Source organism: Rhipicephalus microplus, chromosome X (genome assembly GCF_043290135.1).
Source record: "Rhipicephalus microplus isolate Deutch F79 chromosome X, USDA_Rmic, whole genome shotgun sequence".
In the NCBI taxonomy this organism is placed as follows: Eukaryota; Metazoa; Arthropoda; class Arachnida; order Ixodida; family Ixodidae; genus Rhipicephalus; species Rhipicephalus microplus.
The window spans coordinates 426,387,063-426,410,659 of NC_134710.1; the positions used below are offsets into that span (position 1 = coordinate 426,387,063).

The 23,597-nt window shown below is 44.5% G+C and overlaps 1 pseudogene; it reads right to left on the reverse strand.

The window, feature by feature from the left end:
• LOC119161843 (protein argonaute-2-like) lies at window positions 1–5,882 on the reverse strand (annotated as a pseudogene).
• Between the last annotated feature and the right edge of the window lie 17,715 nt (window positions 5,883–23,597).

Genomic DNA, 23,597 nt, shown 5'->3' on the forward strand with positions numbered 1-23,597 from the left:
TCAGACGAAGTACATGGCCGTCTGCAAATTGTCGAGCACCTTGACGGCCTGCACATACTGGCTGGTGGTGATTAAGTCGGCCGAGCCGCCGGACGAGTCACTGCTTGAACTCGAGACGTCAACCTTGCTGATCACGTGGCTCTTGGCGCGGTACGCGGCCAGGTGGGCGTAGTACACCGGAGCCGGGATGCTGACACTGCGCGCACATTGGGCGTACGTGTAGCAGAGGTAGAAGCTGAGCTTCTGCAGGTCGTCCGCCGAGAAGTTGGAGTCGTCCCACACAATGTAGTAGTGGGAAGGCTTGCTCGTGCCCTGCGCCAGTACGTAACAAAAAAAAAGGAAATGACAAGATTGCAAAAAGACTTACTTTGTGAAAAGACCACAGTCTTCTGTTTGGAGAGATTGCACGTACGAGATATGGATTCCACCTGGCAGTAACGTCAAGAAACGGAAGTTTCTGTAGAGTGGCAAAGCACTGGCAGCACCGTGTTGATTTTTCTAGCGAAGCGTGGGAAACACCTGTTTTAGTTTGTTCATTATGTCGCACTGTCAGTGCTGTGTAATGAATAACTGAAATAAACAAACTGCTCCATAGGTACGTATTGATGTTGTGCCTCAATCATGTTGAGCCTCACCCAGACTAAGATGGCCGGGCGTTCAGCAAGTGCTTAAAACTTCGGTGATTGGATGAATTATTTGACAGACAAACAGGCAGGCAGACAAAAATTTGTGAGTGGAAGTATCACAAGAAAAACTATTAAAATAGTGGTAATTAGGGAAGTTTTATCGCACGAGGTACGTTGTAGGGCGTAAGCCTGGGGTTCTTTGAAAAGTAAGCTAAACTGCGTGACCTTGGCCGGGAATTATTTTGCCCAATAATGGATGGGTAACAGATCGAAGTCATTCCGAGTACACTGCTTTGGAGCCTTGGAGTATGCAGCGCGACACTCTGGTGACAGCTAAGCTATGACGGAGGACCTAACCATGACTGTAGCTATCAACGTATACGGTATATCATTTTTAATGGGTGGGAACACGCGCACTGATAATCGCGCTCGTATACCTGTATGCCGAAGTGGCTGCACAAGATGAAATTGAAATTCAGCGGGTGAGTCACAACGGAGTCGACGGTGGTGCCGGGTGGGACGTTTCGGCACTTGCAGACACCGTCGCGGTCGCTGGCCGGCATAAACCGGGTGTGGTGTCGCTTCTGAACGACGGTGAAAGTGAGGGCCGGCTCGTACGTCTCGTTGGGAGACATCTCCTGGCAGGCAAGCCGGATGGCGCTCACCTGGGGTTACACACAGAAAGAGACGACAAACAGGGCTGTTATTAGTCGGCAGATAGATGGAGAAATGAGGGTTTCTTTCCCGGGCTAGATGGGTAAAAGAACGAAGTCATTCCGATTATACTGGAGAGCGAGAAACAGCGTAATTAACAGCCATATCGATTACAAATATTAGGCCCTGGCATCATGCCAATGACTGCCGTATCGATTACGACACGAGGGTATTAGGCCGAACAGGCGTGCACGAAAGCAAATGGAAGCGCGAGCACCGGTATAAGTATCATGAGCCGGCAGCCATATTACGAGTTAGAAAGTAAATTATACAATGGGCCAGCTGCAGCCATTTCAATTACAATATAAGAACTACCAACGAGCATCGTTTCAGGCAGCCACAACCGCGCGCGCTCACCTCGTGGTTGCGGACTTCCATGAACTGCCCCTCACTCACTCCGTCCCGGTAGAAGATGATGCGCTCAGGTTTGTGCTTGGTGGCCCGGTAGAAGGCCTTGAGCAGGTCCTTCATGAAGTCCTTCAGGTCCCTGATGATCTCCACGCGAGATGTGGCCGTCAAGTCCTCCATCTGGACCCGAACAGAAGTGTGGAAGCTGGAAGGAATCGGGTCCAGGCTGCCGACGCAGGCGGCGATGGAGGGACGGTGCTTGTCCCCGGGCGCCGGGTGAGGGACGTCCGCACCGATAATGATGACGGGCTTCAGGAAGATAGCCGGCTTCTCCTGGGACAGGAGCCTGTTGTTGGTGCCGCACAGCTTGGTGTTCATCTTCTGGCACAGGTTGGTGACTAGCGCCGGGTTGCACTTCTTGACGACGTTGTTGTCCATGACACACTGGGAGGCCGATCTCTGTCTCGGCCACCTGCTTGATATCGGCGTAGTTCGTGCTCTAGGCCAGGACGATGATGACCATCTGGATGTTGGGGACCTTGCACTGCTCCTCAAGCAGCATGGTGCGGATCGGCTTGCGGTTCGTGTCGGCCGAGCTGATGTCCACCGGCTGCTCAATACGCATGCCGAGCTCGTTGCCCGTACGCACCAGCAACTTGACAAAGTTGTCCAGACTGCACAAATAGATCGGGATGTATCCCACGATTGGACGGTGGCTCATGCTCCCCTAGCTCGAGTGCAATTACTTGCCATGATTCTGGCTTCCAGAACAGTGAAAAAGTTAGCCAGACTGCACGGATAGATGGAGGATGTATCCCGGGATTGGGCGGAGGCTCACTCCCTCTAGCTAGCGGAAGTTTCCTGCCATTATTTAGACTACTAGAACAATTAGCGAATTACCCGAAGATGCCATCTTTGCTTGATTCCTCTCAATATGCTTTTCAGACCGTAGTGGTTTATCTCAACACACGATTCACGAAAGAATATGTCACATGTCAGAGAGGAGCAATACCATCTGTATAAACAGAGTATTGCAACACCTCTCCCGGATCAACTGGGTACCGAAAATTTGAGGGCTGCACCGGCTATGAGTGGCAACGAGATATCGGCAGAAGCCAACAACATCGTATCTGGCACTTCTGCCTTCAGCAGCGCCGAAGACTTTTACCACATATGCAATGTATGTGCCATTAGCCACTATTGCAGAGTTGCGGACCAGCGGGACTTCAACATGCTATTTTCTACCAAACTTGTATTGCGGTACTGCCCAGCTATGACCTGCTACGTAGATCGTTCCATTTAACATGACCTAACTTTTCATGCAGACGTCTGAAAGTTTCTGTCCTCGCCTGGACTTCTAGATGTGTGTGAGAATTCGCTTTTTGAAAAAAAATGACCCGAATCTGCTTGTTACCCTACAAACGTCGTCGAAAGACAATACTATTGCGTCTGGAGAGAGTGAACGAAATGCTTACTTGATGTTTTGCGCAAGAGAATCGGTGAATGGTATTCTGGAGGCGCTACGTTAGAGTGCCTCGAGCGTGTAGCGAAGGCGAACGAGCACATTGCGACACGTTAGACACGAGCGCCATCTGACAGTTATCTAAGAAAACGAGGGCGTGCGCGCCCGCAAAGAAAGATGCGCGCCAGTCTCGGAGGTGATAAGGTGTAGAACGCAAAGCGACGGGCAGGTGCCATTACCGTGTCGTCGTAGCAAAGCGTTGGAAACACTCACCTTTAGAGCATCGCGTTGCACTGTCAGCGCAGCGCAATAAACGCTACAGTCTTTAGAGTTACTTGCGTGTGCCTCTTCTAGCATAAAGGCAGACATACAAAACATCGACATGTGGTTATGGTGCCTCAGGTATGTGCAATAATTGCTTTTTATATGACAATCGCACAACTATGAACGCTAAAGTTTGAGCAATATTGGTGGGCGCTGCGGAAGGTGTTGGCAGTTTGAAGTATCGTTACAGGCGGACAAACAGAGAAATGTACAGACAGACGGACAGAACAAAAGTTTCCCGTCGAAGGTCCCCAGAGACTATCGTCTTTAAAAAAAATGGAACCTTTGATGAGCCAATGTCGTCATGACGGGGCAGGCTGAGTGAAGTATGGGGCAGATTTTGAACCACCTCTGTATGCTCGGATTTACCTGTGAGCTCCTAAGACAAAAGAAAACAACAAAGAAACCTACCCGTCTCTCTGAGCGAAGCGGATCAAGTTCAGCAGCGTCTTGCGCGTCAGTGAGGCTGCCTTGTAGAAGTGTTTGCCGTGCAGCTCCCAGGTGCCCTCGCGAGGCTTGGTCACCACGTTGTTCTCGAACACCAGGGATGGCGGCTCGAGCACTCGCCCTTTCAGCTGAGTCGGCTCAAGGCTGATCTTAATGTTGAACTCACGCAGGTACTGGTCGTTACTGCTGACCAGGTCTCAGACGGACTGGCGAATCTCGTTGAAGTGCTTGGCTGGAGGCTGAGCGGTTCGCTTGATCATCTCCGAGGTATGGTTCTCGTCCAGCTTTTTCCGGCAGTGCTGGCCTTCGACAATTTCGCAGACCTCGAGGGGCAGGTAGACGGGGTGCGCGAGGTTTCCGACCTGAATGCAGGGCAGGTTCGGGTAAACTAGGCGACCGTAGCGGTTCTGGAAGTAGTCTGCCACCGAGCAACGGGAGCCGTCCTGCATGTCGAAGAACAGCTTCTTGGCGGGCTCCTTGGTGACCCGGACGACCTTGTACTTCTGAGGGTACGGCAGGTGGGTCACCTAATGAGTAGTAATTGAGTACGAGAAACGCAGAAGGGAACCACAAGATGTCGCCATGCGGGTCATTTTTGTTTATGGGTTTGAAAACAATTATGCCAAAATCACGCTTTCAAAGAATTGAAGCAGAGTCTCTGAAGACATCACGAATGCTGGTCAAAAAGCTGAAACATAGTGGCGCCACCATGTCATTACATAGCTAGACTTTGCTTTACAGCAGTTTCACCATCTGCCTACAACGAAATCTTAAGTATTTTTCTTTTCAAAATCCCAAACAATAGTAGATTCTTCATACTGCAACTGGAGGACGCACAGCTCGTATATAGGTATCGTTTCTACATATTGTGAAATCATATTCGTGGGATATCCTAGTTTCCCCGAGGCTTTGGATATCCATCTATACCAATTCATCGATATCTATTCATCATTATACTTATGTTATTTACATATCTACTCGATATCTACCTCAAAAGGGCGAGAAAACAGGAGGAGAGTGGGGTCAAAACCTCCTTGACCACCCACCAGCCCCATTAATACAGCGGTATACTCGCCTTGATACGCAGACCCTTGAGTTCCTTGTTGAGCGGAACATTCTGAAAGTCCCGGAGGTCGCGGAAGTCGGCCGCGGTCATCTCGCGGCGTCTGTCGCTCAAGATCTTGCACATGAACGATATGACCGGCTGCGGCTCGTAGAACGCGGTGGCCGACATGTCCACGTTCAGCATGGGCTTCCACTGAGCCGGTCGCACGCTGGTGTAGTAGCCAAACCACACTTCGCGACCGCCCCCCAGAGGGCGCGCCTGGTTCGGAAGTGGCGGCTTGAAGAAGGACTGGCCAACGGGAGTTAACTTGATGGAAGGGCCGTGACGCAGGACAATGTCGATGGCTTGCAGGACCTCCTGCGGGACTGTGTTGACTCGGTTCTCGAAGACTGTGTGCAGGGCGTCCAGGTTCACGGTGGCCGCGTACTGGATCTTGACGGCGAACTTCTGCACCCTCTGGTCTTCCTCGAGGTCTACCGCGAAGGTCCGCTCGCGGAACTTGAGCTCCCGACGCGTGTACAGGTTTTTTCGGCCGTCGATTGCCGGTATGCAGTGGCTCAAGTCTAGGCGGTACTTCTTGACTAGGAGTTCGATGACAAGTCTGTTGATCTTTGTGCTTATGCAGCGGTACTTGCGCTTCTCAGGTATCTTCGCCTCTTTGTTGTTCTCGTAGAAGATCTCCACGTCATATTGGTACACGTTGCCCGCCGGGATCTCGGCGGAAAAGTGGTTGGCCATGAGCTGGATGGGGCGGCCGAGCTTTCCCTGAGTGGGTCGATGCGGGAAGTGGGATGGTAGTGTCTTCTGGATCTCCTGCGGGACCATCAGACAACGGGAGCTACGGCAGTTTGTAGTGACCGCCACGCATACGATTACTTTGCAAATAAGCGTGCAGTACACATGGTCGTCGGCAGGAATTTCTCGTGAGGAGGGGGGTGCAAACCAGTTAGCATATCGGAATGCTGAAAGGGAGCTTGCGTGAGGGCAAGTGCTGGGTGAGGCTTGAGGGGGGACAGGTTTCTCTTCTTCAACCCTCCTGCCATGCCAACGCGCATGACACTTCATCATAAACAGGGCGTGGGCGTAACATAACTTACTTGCCCCGCGCTATCCCTTCGTGCTTAGCTTCCTACCGGCAACATTTTGCTTCCGGAACAATAATCGTGACTACTCTGCCATTGGTCGCGCAGCCGGTGTGTGCCGCTATTTTCTTCATAACTTGAAGTATTTGCACTGTATGTCCAAGTACATTCGGAATCCCCGTAGTTATTGAGCGGGGCATTCCTAAACCATGTGCTACCAAAGCGTTAGGACGAACATGGCTGCCGAAAACGAGCGTTAGCCAACGACGTTCGTCGATGGCTCTTCAACGGTTTTCCGTACTTATATTCGAAGAGAGAAAAATCTAGGGACCTTAGTCGGTATGGGCGTAGAGAAAGCAATTGCAGCACACAACGAATATCGGTAACGCACTTAACAGACTAAAAGTTTTTGTAGCGATCAATTCGCCAGGCAGTGAACTCCTTTAAAGGGGTCCCGCAAAACGTTTTTAGAAGCCATTAAAATGAACTCTGTAAAGATCTTATTGCCTCATGAATTCGCCGCCGCACAAATTTTCAGAATTTTTTTAGTACGAGTGGACATTTGTGGCACGCTGCGATCGGATTTTCTTATCTCTCGTCCCGATGAAAGCGCTCACGAGTTCCGTGCAGCAGGTCAACGTTATATGCGATTGTCGAGCGCAGATTCTTGCGAAACGAATAGCAGTGCCCACGTTCTCAACTCGTTGTGTGTCCTTATGAGCTTTAGAAGTTGCCTTGTCGGAAGAATATTACGTTTAAGCCTTTCTTGCGTTTTGGAACTGCGATCTGCCTAGTGATTTTGGCTTATCTTTTGTGGCTCAACAATACCAGAAAAAGAGTTCTCCATTCTTCATGTGGTAAGGTGCAAATGGCGGAAGAAATATTGCAATTGTGCCTAAAATGAATAAAGTTTTCATCTCTACTTTCCAAAGGCTCCACGGCACCACGGAATAATGATTATTTAGTGCGAAAAACATGGCTGTACTGCCGCAAGTTGTCGCCCACATCGAATTTATCAAGCAGCTGCCGTGCACTCTGTAACTTCTAAGCTCCGAAGTAAACTTCTATTTGCTTTATATTCACGTCCTTAAGTTTCAACACGCGCAGAGTGCGTGTCAATTCGGCACACTCTTTGAGAGCCACACTCAACCAATTTTGTAGGCTTAGCTTGTGGCGATGGGTGCTCACAATAAATCTCGGGGCAAATACATTACGCATTTGCTAGCTTTTTCTAATCCTCCATAGTCAGCACTACCTTAAAGACGCCCTATTGAGGACACGTTATTTGGTTAGACGTTACGAGAAGAAAAAGTTTTTGGTTAGTTTCAATACTTAGGCATTAGGGCGATTCGCACTTTTTTTCCCATCCCATTAAATTGTGGCGCACCGCATAAGATTGCAGGGGATAGCTTTACAACACCGTACGCAAAGCTTGCGGGCGTATAGTGTTAGCGTTTGTCACTGAACGCGAAACTACACGAGGTGATCATGTAGGACGCAACACAAGCGCAAGGTTTCGCGTGGTTCTTAATACTATCTAATAAGATTACAATTCCTTTACTACCGTAATATTACGAAACTATGCTCACCTGTAGACACAGCTCGTATTATTAATCGATTCTCATCTGTACCTTGCTCACCTGTAGATGGAGATCGTATTATTAATCTATGCTCATCTGAAGCTTGCGACGCGAACGCAAAGCTTTGCGTTGCGCTGTTTTAAAACTCTCGAATGTAATTGAAATTTCACAAGCGGCAGACTTCTCTCTGGGCGTAACTATTACGAAACTATGCTCACCTGCAGGTGGAGCTCATCGCTGGACCTCTGCCTGGATTCGCATATGCAGTTTGGGTGCACGTCACCGGGAACCTGGGGCAGTGGCGAGGAGTCATGTATCGACCCCTCCTCAGTGGGAGCCACGCAGCGGGGCCCGTTGGCTGTGGCGCCTACGACGACGCCGTGGCTCACGCCATTCATGGTCAGTGTAGGTGGCACAATAGCAGCAGCCGTGGCGTTAGGCCGGAGCTGCGCTGAGAACGGCGGCACCGCCGCCGCGACGCCGACTTTCTTTGAGTGGGCTTGTGCGAACGATGCCTGAACGGGGGCGCTGTTGGCATGGGGGACCTGTTCGTTGGCATGGGGGACCTGTTCGTTGGCATGGGGGACCTGGCCGTTGGTGGCTCCTTCCACCGAGACGACCACCTGTTGCCCTTCGGTGCGAAACTCGGAGGCGGTGCAACCCGCAGTCCCGACAGGAAAGACATCCCAATTTTTTTTTGCCTAATAAGTAATCACACCTAAAAAGCCACAAGGGCATTGGACACTGAAATCTTATAAGACTACGTACACACTTTCACAAGCGTGGCTGTGAATTGCGAGTTGTGTTTCTTAGCCTTAATCTATGTCATAACGATTGCGCGTGGCGTGTGAGTGGCCAAATTTTGTAAATGAAGTTGGCACCTACGTCCACTGCAGCACTACGATCTGTCCTCCAGCCATAGGCGGAGAGTACAGATTGGGGGCTTGGGGGTCAGGAACCTACCGGGCTGCATCATAAAAAATAGAGCCCCCTTCACCCCCTGGCGTGCTGCTGCGGTATATTTTTAGACTTTGGCTTAGGATCTTATCCTACGAAAACGAACTGTTGGCCACCCTGTCCTGAAGCTGTTCCAGTGGGGACTCTTTATGCCCGTTTCTTTATATTTCATGATATTAAAATTGGGATTACCAAGTAGTGATAAAAAGGCAGCCTGCTGCCGTGGTCGCATCGAGCACGAAGTCGCAGAAAGACGAAATTTGGGTCATTTGATCGGCTGTTGTGCAAAATAAGTATGGGATTTACGCGTAGGCACCAAGAAAATGATTTTATTTGATGGATATTTATGATCGGTTTAATACATTGAATAAGTATTTCTCCTTCTCGCGCTGGATCTATCTATCTATCTATCTATCTATCTATCTATCTATCTATCTATCTATCTATCTATCTATCTATCTATCTATCTATCTATCTATCTATCTATCTATCTATCTATCTATCTATCTATCTATCTATCTATCTATCTATCTATCTATCTATCTATCTATCTATCTATCTATCTATCTATCTATCTATCTATCTATCTATCTATCTATCTATCTATCTATCTATCTGTCTGTCTGTCTGTCTGTCTGTCTGTCTGTCTGTCTGTCTGTCTGTCTGTCTGTCTGTCTGTGTGCCTGTCTGTCTGTCTGTCTAAAGAAAGCTTGATCAATGTACTAAAGAAAGCTTGATCAATGTACTAAAGCCAACGGGAAAACATTTCGAAGGAAGATGTATAGGTCGTGTTGAATATTGCCGTAAAATCCAAAATATTTATTTGACCAAAAACACGGCGGCACGATATTACCACTTTCCCAAGATGCAGGACACACACGCACACACACACCACACACACACACACACACACACACACACACACACACACACACACACACACACACACACACACACACGCACACGCACGCACACGCACACGCACACACGCGCGCGCGCGCGCGCGCGGTAACATGTTAATGCATTTGTAGAGCGCAGGGTAGCAGGCGCGTCATACCAACGTTCCTTAACAGTACTAGCGGCACACATACACACAAACACCGCGACGCAATATGGCTTCGCGCATATCAAGACAAATTCACTCCGACGTTCTTGCTGCCAAATATTCCTGATAAGGAAGTGAATTGCTTAGCTGAAAATTTCCTGGCTCCCTCGTACGTTAATTTACATTTAAGCTTGACCATTACACCAGGATAGTAGATTAATTAGATGTTCTAGCCACAATCTTACGCATGTTTACAGGACACAATCGAGCAAACTACACATCACATTGTGCACGTACTCGTCCATATGCAAACGCCATTGCTTGCTGTGAATGGGCGAGATTAGTTTTGATAATTGCTTCGCGTATGAGGCCGCGGTATGACCACGGCACAACAGACCGGTGCGCATCTCGCGGCACGCTACGTGGCGCCATCTCTTGAAAAAAGCGAGAAGTCGCGCCTGAGATCAAGAAGCGTTTGCGTTCAGACGAGGAAAAATATGATGCAATATCAGCCTAAGTAACGGTAATATTATTTATCTTCGTTAAAAGTTCATTGTCTAGAAAGAAAACAATCATGATATAAATGTGAACAAGAACATGAAAAATTTTAGAAGCAAAACAGTTGTTTGTTTTTAGCGTACCTAGACTATGTTTTGCGGTTCTGTACGAAAAGGCTTGAAACACAAGCCGTGATTCATTGTACTTGCAAGACCTGTACTGTTGATGTTGTCGCTTTACTGTGCCCTGCAGTGCTGCCAGGGACGGCTTTCAGCTCTCCCATAGTTGAGTACCGAGTACTCAAATTGTTAACCTCTTCTTCTAAACACGGTTTCCTGCTGTAAACCACAGGACGGCACAAGGCTCTTCCATGATAGAGTACCCCGTACTGTGAAGCGTCGGACATTTGTTATCAACAGCTAAGCCATAGAGCAACATAGTAAACGTGAAGAGCAGATACTCCGTGAGACCACAGAACACCTACCAGTTTAGAGAACGGAAACAGTATCTTTGGGCTGTTGTATCAAAATAACATGCAAATACGTAGCAGCGGCGTACTGAATTGCAATACTGCGAGGCGAGATGGCGCTGGTACTACTATCATCATCAATAAACAGACGCACTTTTTTGCTGCAGGGGGGGGGGGGGGGGTCCGCGGCTGGTTCGCGCTGCTCGCTACCTCTGTTTTTTTATCTCCTGAAAGCTAACAAGCATATGCATGTAACTGAACATCGAGATCGCTGAATGAACGTCGCTCTCATTGTGTTGTGGTGCTCGAGTTAATATTAGCGTGGCCTTAGGACAAGGGTCCGATTCTGCCGTCAGATGTGGCGCTTGCCCTGTAGTGTTAATTTTGAAGTGAAGTGAATGCATGATGTGGAATCGGGAAGGAAACTTGAACGTTGCCGATAGATAGCTCGTGCAGTGAGAGCAATGTAATTTTGATAAATTTGTTGAATAAGCAATTGCGGATGCGTGCACTTCTGAAATTTTTTAGCTCTGCAATGCTACATTGAGTACTTCACAATTGTGCAATGTCGCGTCGTGTCTACAGGGTAGGCACTAGTTTTAATTTTCAGCTGTGAGCCCATATCAAAGGAAATATGTATTTAGGTGATGGGCCTAAAAATATTTCAGGCTTGCTACGTTTATTGTTGGAGTTATGTTACACAGTTACTACACCTGGATTTCTCGTCGCATGTAATGACCGGTCTGCTGCGTATGCAGCGAACATGCAGGCTAAAGGAACAGAGTTATGAGGTGTGTGCTTACAGATCGAAAATGCCCAATTCTAAGAAAATAAGCTTTAGGCATGCATTGTACATTCTTGTTGTTTGTACATCATTGTTGGTGCTCTTAAAGTACACTAACTGCTCAGCTCTGAGCACAAACTCTTTTTTTTTTTTGCACAGACACATCGATAGAACTTGAGCACTTTCTAGCAGTCACTTCTGAAATCAAATGGTGGTACATCATGTCAATCTGTCCGAATACTGGATCAATAAAGGTCACATTTATTACACACTTGTTATTGTGTTTTTTTTTCTGTATACTTTTGCTTGAAAGCTGAAGTTGTTGTTTCCCTGCAACTTTTAGAGGTTAGGACTTCAAATACGTACTATCTTGCAGTGTGGCTGTGAATAAGTCAAGATCATTTATGTTTCAACTACCTGTGCAATATCCTAGATTTTTTTCATGACCTACACTATAGACACTATAGTTATGACAACTTAATTTAAACAAAAGCAGACGTACTAAAAAATCTGGGACGTTTCTCTGCTATATGAAAAAAAAACAGTATCACATGCAATGAACACAATCTTGCTCTTCACGACAGCATTCACGTTTTTGAGGAAGCTGTGCGGCAAGTGCTCATCACCTTTACGATTTATTGTTTTAGGAGCCCATTGATTGATTGATATGTGGGGTTTAACGTCCCAAAACCACAATATGATTATGAGAGACGCCGTAGTGGAGGGCTCCGGAAATTTAGACCACCTGGGGTTCTTTAACGTGCACCCAAATCTGAGCACACGGGCCTACAACATAGGAGCCCATTGAACATATGTGCAAAGCTAAAGCAATTGAGTGCAGCCTTATGAGTTTTGGTGCCTCTTTTTGTAAACTTGTATGAGCTAAACACAGTTAATTAGGACAAAACAGTTCTGAGTGTTGTTCGTAAACTGTCACAAGGCACAAATAAATGTCGGAAAGCCTATTAATACCCCTCACTGTGGGGGTGTTCATTTTGCAATTAATAATTTCTGACGATTCACATGCCCACTATGAAGTGATCGTGAGTCGTACAATAGTGGCAAATTTAGATAATATATCGGCTAGCTACGAAGACACATGCGAGGCGACAGTGATTTATTTATTTGCCGTCTTTCATCGCAATGGCCTAGTTGGTGTTACCTGGTGATAGAATTTGAGAAATAACTATTGAGTCAGTGACTCGTTCCCACGTGAAGCGACGCTGCAAGTAACGCACGTTTTTCAGGTAACGGATTAAGACGTTAAACAGTTTTAAAATTTAATGTTGCAATGCGCTGCCACCGTGTGACGCCTACGCAGTCATTGGCAAAAAAACTACACATGTTGAAATGAACCAACTAGCCCTGCAAGCAACCGTCCTTAAAAAAAACTGAAGTGGTTTCTACTCACCAGCCCGGGCTTGCAACGGGTGTTCATTCGATGAAAGCTTGCACGGTCACTTCGTTCCCCAGAAGGCACTTGAATTCCCTTCGCGAAAGCATTTGAAGGAGTCAAAATAAACAGAACGACAAAGAGTGTGTCGGTCGAAAGAGACTCGAAATATTTACAGCGAAACAAAACAGTCCGTGACACATCCGAACGTACCGCGAGCCGTTACCCGCCGTCGACACCATTGGCCGCCGCAAACTTTGAAATGAGGATATTGATGTCAACAGGTTGCTTCTGACCTCGAATCAAGTGGAGCAAAAACTAATGCAAAAATTGATGACGCAGTACTTGTTTAACAAAAACCTTTGCTAGAATAACAAGTTGTTTTTTATGTGTAGCGGTACGCAAAGATGTAGTATTTGTTCATTTTAAAATTATAACTTGGCCCCGACGAGGGTGCCTCTACAAGAAAGTGCAATAGCGCGAGTGGCGAGATAGGTTAGTAAATCCACTCCAGGTGTTTGAAGCAGAAACGTGCCGGGGTTGATTTTTTCGCCCCCTACAGGTGAGCACTTGAACTTGAAAGTTTCCGGGGCCTGGTGAGACACTCTCATTGAACCATGTGGCCCACATGACTGCTAGCACCCCTAGAGGCCGGAATTAAACTATCATAAGGTTTCTTTTCCGGCCTTGCCATCGCGACACTGTGGTTTCAGTTGGAGCATTCTTGTGCGAAAGTCGGGTGTTTCTTCAACTGTTATTCGGGAGTGCTTTCATCAGCTGTTTTTTGGGGCCAAACAGGCTGCGGTCACGGGTATTGCATATACGTTGATCTGTTGGCAGTTCTTGCTGGTAAAAAAAATGCACACCCATTTTACAAATGAATCGTGTTTATTCAGACAGCACTACTTAACAACCATTACACATCCGAGACATTACAAATAAATACGAGACATTAGAAAAAATCTTTGGACAAGTGCCAAAGCAAACCGAGATAATAACGAAAAAGTAAACTTGGCCTTTGACAAGCTGTACATAGATAACCGAGCATACGTCTGGGACTGTGAAAATGGAGAAAGAGTACCACTCGAAAAAAAAAAAAAAACGACGGAAGCAGCAATCGTCCGATAACCAGACGATATGCCCAGTCACTTATCAAGACCTAAGAGGACATTCTACAGTTTCTTCGCGGGTTTGGTCAACAAAAAGTAAACGTTCCAATATTTGCGTGAAGCGCTCAGAACAAACTTGTCTCTGATTGGTTAATGTGAATGCTCGAAGCGTAAGCAATAAAACTGAACTCACGGAAATTGGCTTACTTGAATACGACCCTCATGTAGCGATTGTGTCTGAGACATGGTTGCGCCCTGAAATAGCTGACGATGACGTATTTCCACCATCGTATAAAGTGTTTAGGAAAGACAGAGCTACAAGGGGTGGTGGAATAGCCGTCCTTGTGAAAAACACAATACAGGCTACAATTATCGCGAGTGTCGATGAACTAGAGTGTGCATGCATCAGACTGTCTTGTTGGAGCCATAGCTTCATTTTATATGCCGTATACAAACCCCCTGAGGCTACGTTTGAATGCACGGCAAAATTACGTGAACATATGTCCCAGTTTCGCAACTAGAAAATTTTGTTAGCTGGTGATTTTAACTTACCTTCTGTTGACTGGGAACGCTTTACGACGGGGCCCTTGAACAAAAAAGAGACGGAGGCTTTGTTCGACGTCATGCTTGCTCATAACCTGATGCAAGTTGTGAAAGAGCCAACCCGTGTGCATGGGTCCTGTAGTTCCATTCTAGATTTGGTATTTATAAGCCATGAACTAGAGCAGCACACTGTTTCTGTGGAACAGGGCCTGTCCGATCACAACTTGGTTGGTGTATCCGTTCCCCTTACCAGATGCCCGAGTGATAAAAAATCATTGGTTCGTTGTTTCAAAAATTAATCACGAGCAGATGACGTATCTGAGATAGACTACATGGAATCGTGTTTTGCTATATTTGATGCTGAAGATGTTGGAACATGTGGAACCGATTTAAAGAAATGTGCCACAGTTGCATAGACAACTTTATTCCGAATAAACGTAAGAAGGTTCACAAACAAACTCCTTGGATTACGCGCGATATTATTCATTTAAAGCGATAAATAAAGCGTTTACGGAAAAATCAAGCACAGACTAGTGCTCTTTCAACCCTCAAGGTCAGCCTTGCACGGGCCGTACGCTCCTCCAAGATCGCTACGTTATGACACTGCTGCCCATTTTCCCAAAAAAAAATGACCCAAGTAAATTCTGGAATTATATCGCCGACAAAAAGAAACCCGTGACCGAAATAGCAATTGAGGGGGTGATTGCTACTGACCAGAGAGCGGTGGCTACGATACGTATTTTCAAAGTGTGTTTTCTGGTTCTAGTACATACGTACAAAGCGGTAAAGTGTTCGATCCATCTGAAGCATCTTTTGTGTCTTACTCTGACGTATTCGCGATGCTTTTAAACCTCAAGTCCAAAACAACGTGTGGACCGGATTATCTGCCAAATATGTTCCTAAAAAGGTATGCTGAGCATGTCGTAAAATTACTGTATAATTTTTTTGTGTTTCATTGTTGTCATCAAAGCTACCAGGTGACTAGGAGGCCGCTCGCATTAGTCCTGTATTCAAAAAAGGGGACCGTCTTTCTGCTCAAAATTATCGTCCTATATTTTAACGTCGGCCTGCTGTAAATTAATTGAACATATATTGGCCACCCAATTTTTTTGACCAACATTCTATTTTGACACAACTTCAACACGGGTTTAGAAAGGGATATTCAACAGTAACGCAATTGGTTACAGTAATCCACTCATTTGCACAAAATCTTGATATTAATAAGCAAACTGACATAATTTTATTAGATTTCAGTAAAGAGTTTGAGAGAGTACCTCACGATAAACTGATTAAAAAACTAAGCGGATTGGCCATCCACACAATCTCGTAAACTGTATTGCCGAATATCTTACCAACCGGTCACAGTTTGTTGCCATTAATGACCACCGTTCACCATCTCTTCATGTCTCATCAGGTGTGCCCCAGGGAAGTGTACTCGGGCCATTGCTTTTTCTGATTTATATCAACGATATTGTCAATGTCATAACAACTACAGTACAAATTAGATTATTTGCCAATGATTGTGTTTTGTTTCGTGATATTTACTCTGTTCATGATAAAAATGAACTTAACACAAATCTTTTCAATATAGATCAGTGGTGTCATAAATGGGGAATGACCCTCGACGTAGACAAAGGTGTATGTATGCGTCTGACATGTGAAAAAAAAATCCGCTAGACTATATTTACCAACTAGGGCCGTCAACCCCGAGAGAGGTCACTAGCTATAAATATTTGGGCTTCACCATAACTAACAATTTATCTTGGAATGTCCACATAGACAACGTATGTTCAGCTGCCCCCCGAAAACTCAGCTTTTTAAGACATAAACTGCATAACTGCCCTCCAAATGTAAAGCTTCTTAGTTATTTTTATTTTGTAAGGCTTGAATTAGAATACGCCAGCACAGTATGGGATCCTTACACCAAGTTTATTATTGATCAAATTGAACGGGTTCAAAGAAAAGCAGTTCGTTTTATATACAACAAATACCATCTGATTCACCCTCTGCACTACTGACTGCAAATGGCATTCAGCCACTTGCTTCGCGCACACTCAAACAGCGGCTTGATTTTGTTTTCTTGCTACTGAACAATAAGCTCGCCATTGATCCATCACCGTATCTATTTTTCCTATCAACTAGGCAGACCCGAAATCGCCATCCCTATTTGCTTACCCCATATTTCGCGAGAACTGATGTCTTTATGTATTCTTTCTTTCCATGGGCAGTGTCTGATTGGAACAAATTATGTGATCCCCATTCATTGTGAATTAAGTAGAGAGAATCGCATTATGTATGGTGCATGTTATTCCTGTTTTTATGTGATGTGCCATTCCTGCTTGGACCATTTCTGGTTCGCACTATGTACTAAATAAAATAAAATAAAATAAAATAAAATGAAATAAAATCAGCTAAAGAGGAGTTTTTATGTAATCCATTATCTCCCTAATGGAAGTTTGAGAAATCAATGCATAACAATTAATATTTATACAAACTGCAGTCTATTGTGCTTTTTCGGAAATAACATTGCTATGTAGAAAAAGCACTATCGCATCGAACAAGCCTTAAAAAAGGTACACAATTTTCGCAAGCGTATTCATTGTCAACACGAACAATTAAACACATCAGTAAAAAGTTAAAATGTAAAAAAATATTATTTATTTATTTATTTATTTATTTATTTATTTATTTATTTATTTATTTATTTATTTACAGGTGCTGTTGGTCGATTCAGCCGTTACAGGGGTGGAGCATAACTTTAATCATCGTTTACATGAAATAGCAAGGAACATCTTATACAAAAAATCTAAAAACCCCAATGTGTAATTACATATAGACAGTGAACAAATTCTGACATGATAACTATCACGTTAAGCATAAGGAAGCAATGCATAGGCGAAAAAAATACAAATACTTCCCATCACATTATTTTGCTCCACCACCTGCATTATCCATACATCATTCACTACACAACATTAACCATCAATATACATCTCACACAAAATTTGTGTGATTCTGTACATTCAAGGAAATTAAAAAAAAACTAGCATTCACAAATATTTACTTGAAAATTTTTTATAGCTTTGAATTTGAATTTTTTTAACGTTTCACAATTCCATACAGTCTTTTATGGTTCTAGGAAAATAAGAGTATGCGTATGTGTTCATACGAAATTTGGGGATTTGAAAGTTGCTGTGGTAGTCACTTCGTAAGTTCTGGACAGGAACGAGGTGCTGCGCTACATGAAACTTAAATGTATTTTGAGAAAGCAAGACAAGAATTTTATTCTGGCTTAACGACGGTGTTGCAAAAGGGTGGGTAAGTTTAGTTGTTGCAGCATCTCTGTCAAAGAATTAGTTCGAGAGTATCTTAAAAGAATAAATCTAGCCACTCTTCTTTGTACTCGATCAACTTGATTGATTGATATGTAGGGTTTAACGTCCCCAAAACCACCATATGATTGTGAGAGACGCCGTAGTAGAGGGCTCCGGAAATTTTGACCACCTGGGGTTCTTTACCGGGCACCCAAAGCTGAGCACATGGTCCTACAAAATTTTCGCCTCCATCGAAAATGCAGCCATCACAGCCGGGATTCGATCCCGCCACCTGCCGATCAGCAACTCGCTCAACTTGATTGATTAGTCCTTTTTCATAAGGGTCCCATATGATACTTGCATATTCTAATGTAGGTCTTACTATAGCTAAATAGGCTGTTTACTTTACCGGGCCTTCGTACAAGAATCAACGTGAATAGTCAGACAAGCTGTAAAGAAAGCAACATGAAAACCAAAACTGCATGAGTATTGCTCTTAAAACAATCTAGCTCTCACTGCCCATGACAGCAAGGTTATAGCAATGTTTGACGGTGTAGGCGTCGTCGTCCACACAATGAACTCCTACTTCTTGGCCATAGGTGTGCTGTAGCTCCTTGGCTGCTTGTTTCCGGTGGTTGAGGTGAAATTCAGGGTGGGTGTTTCTCGGTAGATCTTACATGCATCTTCAGAGGAAGTTGATGTCATTTCTTCTCATTACGGTTAAGCGTAGTGGAGTTGTCTCCTGATGTCACGGCCATTTTCTGCGGCGATGATCCTGCGGTTTTGTGATGATAAATGTGCCACAGTTAATTTATATGTGTATGCTTCATTCATTAGGCTTGAACACAGAACCATAATGCTTAGGAAGATTACCTTCAGTATTCTAGGTGTTCATATCACCATTTTTGAAAATGTTCTACAACACTAGGGTGCATGGCTGACCCGAGATAGCTAAACAATTAACACGCTAGCACGGAAAGCTATCGCCCATCAGCGGAAGCAAAAGAGAAAGTGCCTTTGGTGCGCCCAGCCGATGCAGAAGGAAAATAGAGTGAAGGGGGCATTATATACACTCACTCACGACACGTTTGGTTAGTATTCCATAGGATGAGAAGAGGAGAGGAGAGTATCTACCCATGACTTCTACCCTTCTCCTCCGCTCCCTCTTGACTTGCACGCAGAAGGGGAAATAATAGGAAGAGGAGGTCAACACTCCACTCTATTGGTTATTACGAATCACGCCACGAAATCGCACGCACCCGTGGCCAATGACAACATAAGCCGTGACCGTTGGGAGCTAGTTGGGAACTCGTCTGAGCTGGCGAACCCGGCTTCAGGCGTGAGAAGTTTTTTTTTTTTTTTTTGTCTCCAGTGGTCGCAAGCGACGAAATTAAGCGGCTATGGTGGCTACTTCAAGCCGTGTGTCGCCAACTTCACTATGGTGCTCCTGCGAGAGATTCGTGTAGCATGCATTGTTGCGCTGCTGCCCCCTTCCGTTTATAGTGTGTGCGTGGTGTATTTGCAACTGCATTCGCGCTATCGTACATCTGCAGCAGCATCGTTCTTGTTGAATGTTCCGTGCCCGCCTTCGGGCGTTTGTTTTGGCCGCTGATGGAGTGGTGATGCCGCCTGCAGTGATTATTGCGGGCCTACTTGGAATTTATATCCGCTCTATGAATCAAGGAAGAGGGGCGCCGTACTCGGGATATTAGGTGCCTTGGGTGATATGGATGTGTGTGCTGTGCCGTTGATTATTCAAGCGTGGAGGCCAATTTGTGAGTATTCCAACTTGATCGCTCCCACAGGGACTGATTCAGGTAGGGGGTTTGGGGCAAACATTTAATTTTGCGAAATTATACCGACTTTTTGACCACGGTGCATGTTTTCTTTTTTTTTTTTACTCGCACTTTCGCGGGTGTTATGGCGAAAAATATTCCGGGCAGATCGTATTTCACGGCGCCCGTGCTACAAGCGCATTTTTACCATTCTTAAGGAAGGGGTTGGGTTGTGGAGTTCTTGCGTAAAGTGTCCTTTGCTTTGAAAGAGAGACGAAGAAAAAGTCCGATTATTTTAGCTATCAAAGTTTTCTATGTTTAATATGTCCCGTTCTCCCAGCAGTATGTAATGCATGTCTTCGGCAAATTTGACTTGGCGCTGCAGCGTTCTAATACCAGCTGACCTTGTGGGGGGTGGGGTCACCGTGGTGTAAAGAATAACTCGTGCCTCGCTCGCCATCGTTACGTGCGCCTATGCAAGATTGATATAATGTGAAGGGTGTCTTTCAGCTTTTTTGTTTACGTTGGAAAAAACAGAGGTCATAGCGGTGTACCATGGCATGTTAGCTCTACACTTCTTAGTACAATATCTTGAAAGTGTTCGTTGATTCTGTTCTCGACTTTACCAGTCTTGCAATGAATCAGCTCAAACTGCACTTATATTGTGAAATATTAATTTTTAATGAGTTCCAGTTCCGAATGCGGGATACATGTTAAGAATAAATGAAAGTACACTTTACTAACTTCTCTAACAATTACGTTACAATTTGGAAATTGAAAGTTATTTAGATTCCCGGTAGATTACACAATCCATAAAGAAGCATGCTAGCCAAGGGCGACTGAGTTAGCTGTAAGTGGAATGCGGATCATGCTTTCACTTCACACGCACGCCTGCGTAAATATGAATTGCAAGTGAGCGCCAAATGCTCATGAAAGAAGGTAAGGAGACGTTGATGAATGGAAGGGGAGCTTTTCTCCTGCATGAAAAAAGCGCTGGCTTATTTACGATATCGTGTTAGGGCTAGTCACGGGAAATGCGTTTTAGTTGTTGTAGCTTGATTGTTTCTCGTTAGTATATAAGTGGTGGTTTCGACTAGTTTTTATCCGAAACAGTAGTTTTCGGTATGCTTTATGTGTTATTGCACAATAAAACCTGATTCCTTGGTTTAAAAGGTGTAGATTTTTCGGATTGCTCGACGTGTAGCAGCAACGCTGTCATACGCGCTGGAACGCTTACTCGAGGATACAGCAGAGCGCTTGAAAAAACGCTTTTCAGCATGTCATTGTGGCCTTCGAACAAACTATAGTAGATTACCAGAATGTAAATTATTTGGATTTGCTTACCTTTGCTTGTTGAATGCGTAAAACATGTGTACCCGGTATAATTTTTGAAATACCTACCCCTACATTTTCATTGTTTTTTGTTATTGTCAACATTTTGTTAAGGTTGGAAAACGAGCTCTTAGAATTCCCTATTTTATCGATCATTTTATACTACGAAGGGATTTAGTGATGATGAGCACTTTGCATGAAACAAAGGTCTAGCATGAATCTTCTAACAGGCACTCAGGTTTCACCTCCCGAATTAAGGCATAAATAGGGGTTGAGGAAACAGTGAGTTCATTCACCTCTGTCTACCCCATTTTCAAATTCTGCGACGTTATGGTAAGGCAATACTTCCAGCTTTCTTGTTGTGCGCTATGGCGACAAGCTTCAATTTTTTTCTACAAACTTGTTTTTGTTTTCGAAACTAGCCTTTTACTTTACCTTACATCACCACAGTCATTTGAATTAGCGCCCATAGTCAGTAATGAACCAATTTAAAAAAATTCTTTCTGTACAATCCCCTTTTCGAGTGCCGGTTCTTTTAAAACTCTGCTGTGCCCTATCCTATGCCATTTCGGCTCACCAAGCACTTGACATGTTCTTCATGCAAAACAGATATAATTGTCCGTGATACCACCAAAATAAGACATTGTTTTGAAACATGCCTTGTTAACTTCAGTTGGACAGATCATGCGTGGTTAAGGAACATTTTTCTATTGGTTCAACAGCATCTACACTGAATGTTACAATTTTGCTCAGTTTTGTGTAGTGTTGCAATAGTGTTGCGCTTGTGCTAGTCTGTTCCTATCTGATATTAGTCCTGTCTCGTTGCGCTACTCGCAATGGCTTTTATGTCCAAATACGGAGTAGCTCAATCATCAACTCTTTTTTAAAGTGTTGCTTTCTTATATCGCTGGAACGAGCGCAGTTTCGGCCTTACCTGGTGCAGAAAAACATATTGTCCCTGCGCTTCACTATGATAGACAGCTTGTTTTTCAAGCGAATAATCGCCATTTTCTGGAATAGCCTACCTTTTTGTGCCTCATGTGGAATACACTTGAAAAAGTACACAGAGAATTGTTCACAGAGCATGCAATATTCGACGTTTGTAGAAACAGCTGTATTTTGAAGCCTTCACATGAATTAAAAAAATTGTGGTAACCATTTTGCCATGCTGCTGTTTTTTTTTCACAAAAGTGCTTCTCTCCTGGTACTATCTTGATAAGTTTGATTGCATCTAATGATTACATTTTCATTGACATTACCTTTGCCTTAAAAGTGGTGGCTGGGTATTTAAACCAACACATATGTGTTGTATGAATGCTAAATCAATACGTTTTTTTTTATCGAGTCATGGTTCCTGAATATTCTACTGGTTTTGCGACTGGGCGCAGATAGGTCATTGACCCGTGCATACATGTTTAATATGTTGTGCCTCGCAAACCAGAGCAAGAAAACTCAATGCGAAATTTTGGTAAATGTAACAGGTTGGTCGGTGTTACATTCAGTGCAGCATTGATTTTTCACCCGCTATGATCTCTGTAATTGACACAATAATTAATACACTATAGTATATAGTTATTGTTCACGATGTTTTTTTCTAGAGCTAATTGTCAATTGAAATACTCTTGTGTACAACAGAAAAATTAGGCCCTCTAAAATGCTCCCATTTTTTTGTTAATTTGCATTCAGTTAGCCCGTTGTAACTGGGTCATGACATGCCAAGTCAACCAGCGGTATTCAGACCATCACAAATATGGCCGAAAAAAATTCACATTTCTCAAAGAACTCGTCCTGGTTGTTTATTCTAGTTGCCAAAAGTTTTCGTACCTATTGTAAGTATTCAGTTCTTTGCCGACTGAGCTAGAGGGCATCGAAAAACAAGTTTTTTCATAAAATGTTTTGTAATTCACTTGATAAAATTGTATTTGTGGCAAGGTAATAAAGTAATGTAACTGTAAAAATAATGACTCATTTATGTATATCGACTCTTCGATGGCTTTCCACACCAGCAAAACTGAATAGTTGCTAAATTAGTTTTTTTTTTTTCGGGAAACATGGCAAGCTCTTATTAAGCGAGGAGGCGTTCCTCTAGACAGCCCTGTATGCCGCTGCTACGCAACGCTGCTAGTCAGCAATCAGCGAATTGATAGAAGAGTTATCCTCCATTATCTGTTCCATGTTGTTGTCGTTTCTGAAGTGATTCCCTACGCATTTGTGCTTTGCAGGAGTGGCTGTTCCATCATGTGGCCAAGGGCCCTGCCTTGGGATAAGTTTCCTTGTTTTACAATAGTGTAGCACAGATTGTCATGCGTACATTACTGTGAGCAGCCTTCAAGATGAGGGCATTCTTTGTGATGCAAGCAGAAGGCAAGGCCTTTGAATGCCCTTGGTGACAGACATCTATACTGAAAAGAAAGCTGCAGTTTTGCTCCTGTGCTGTGTTGTTACTCTACCCTTGTAAAAGTATCCGTGTACACGCATATTCCATAACCGTATTCTGAATGTACATGCCGATCTCAGAAGAAATGAATAACCGTCTTGTTGTGTGTGTAATCTCATCAATTTCTTTTCCCTTTGATGCATATTTGTCTCCCTGCCCCCACCTTTTTTTGTTGTACACTGAGCCATAAATCGCTTGCAAAGTGCACTGCTCTTTTCTTGTTAAAAGAAAGAATAGAAAGGATTGAGAAAACACATTCTTCTTTTGTTATTGCATACTACATTTACTGTGT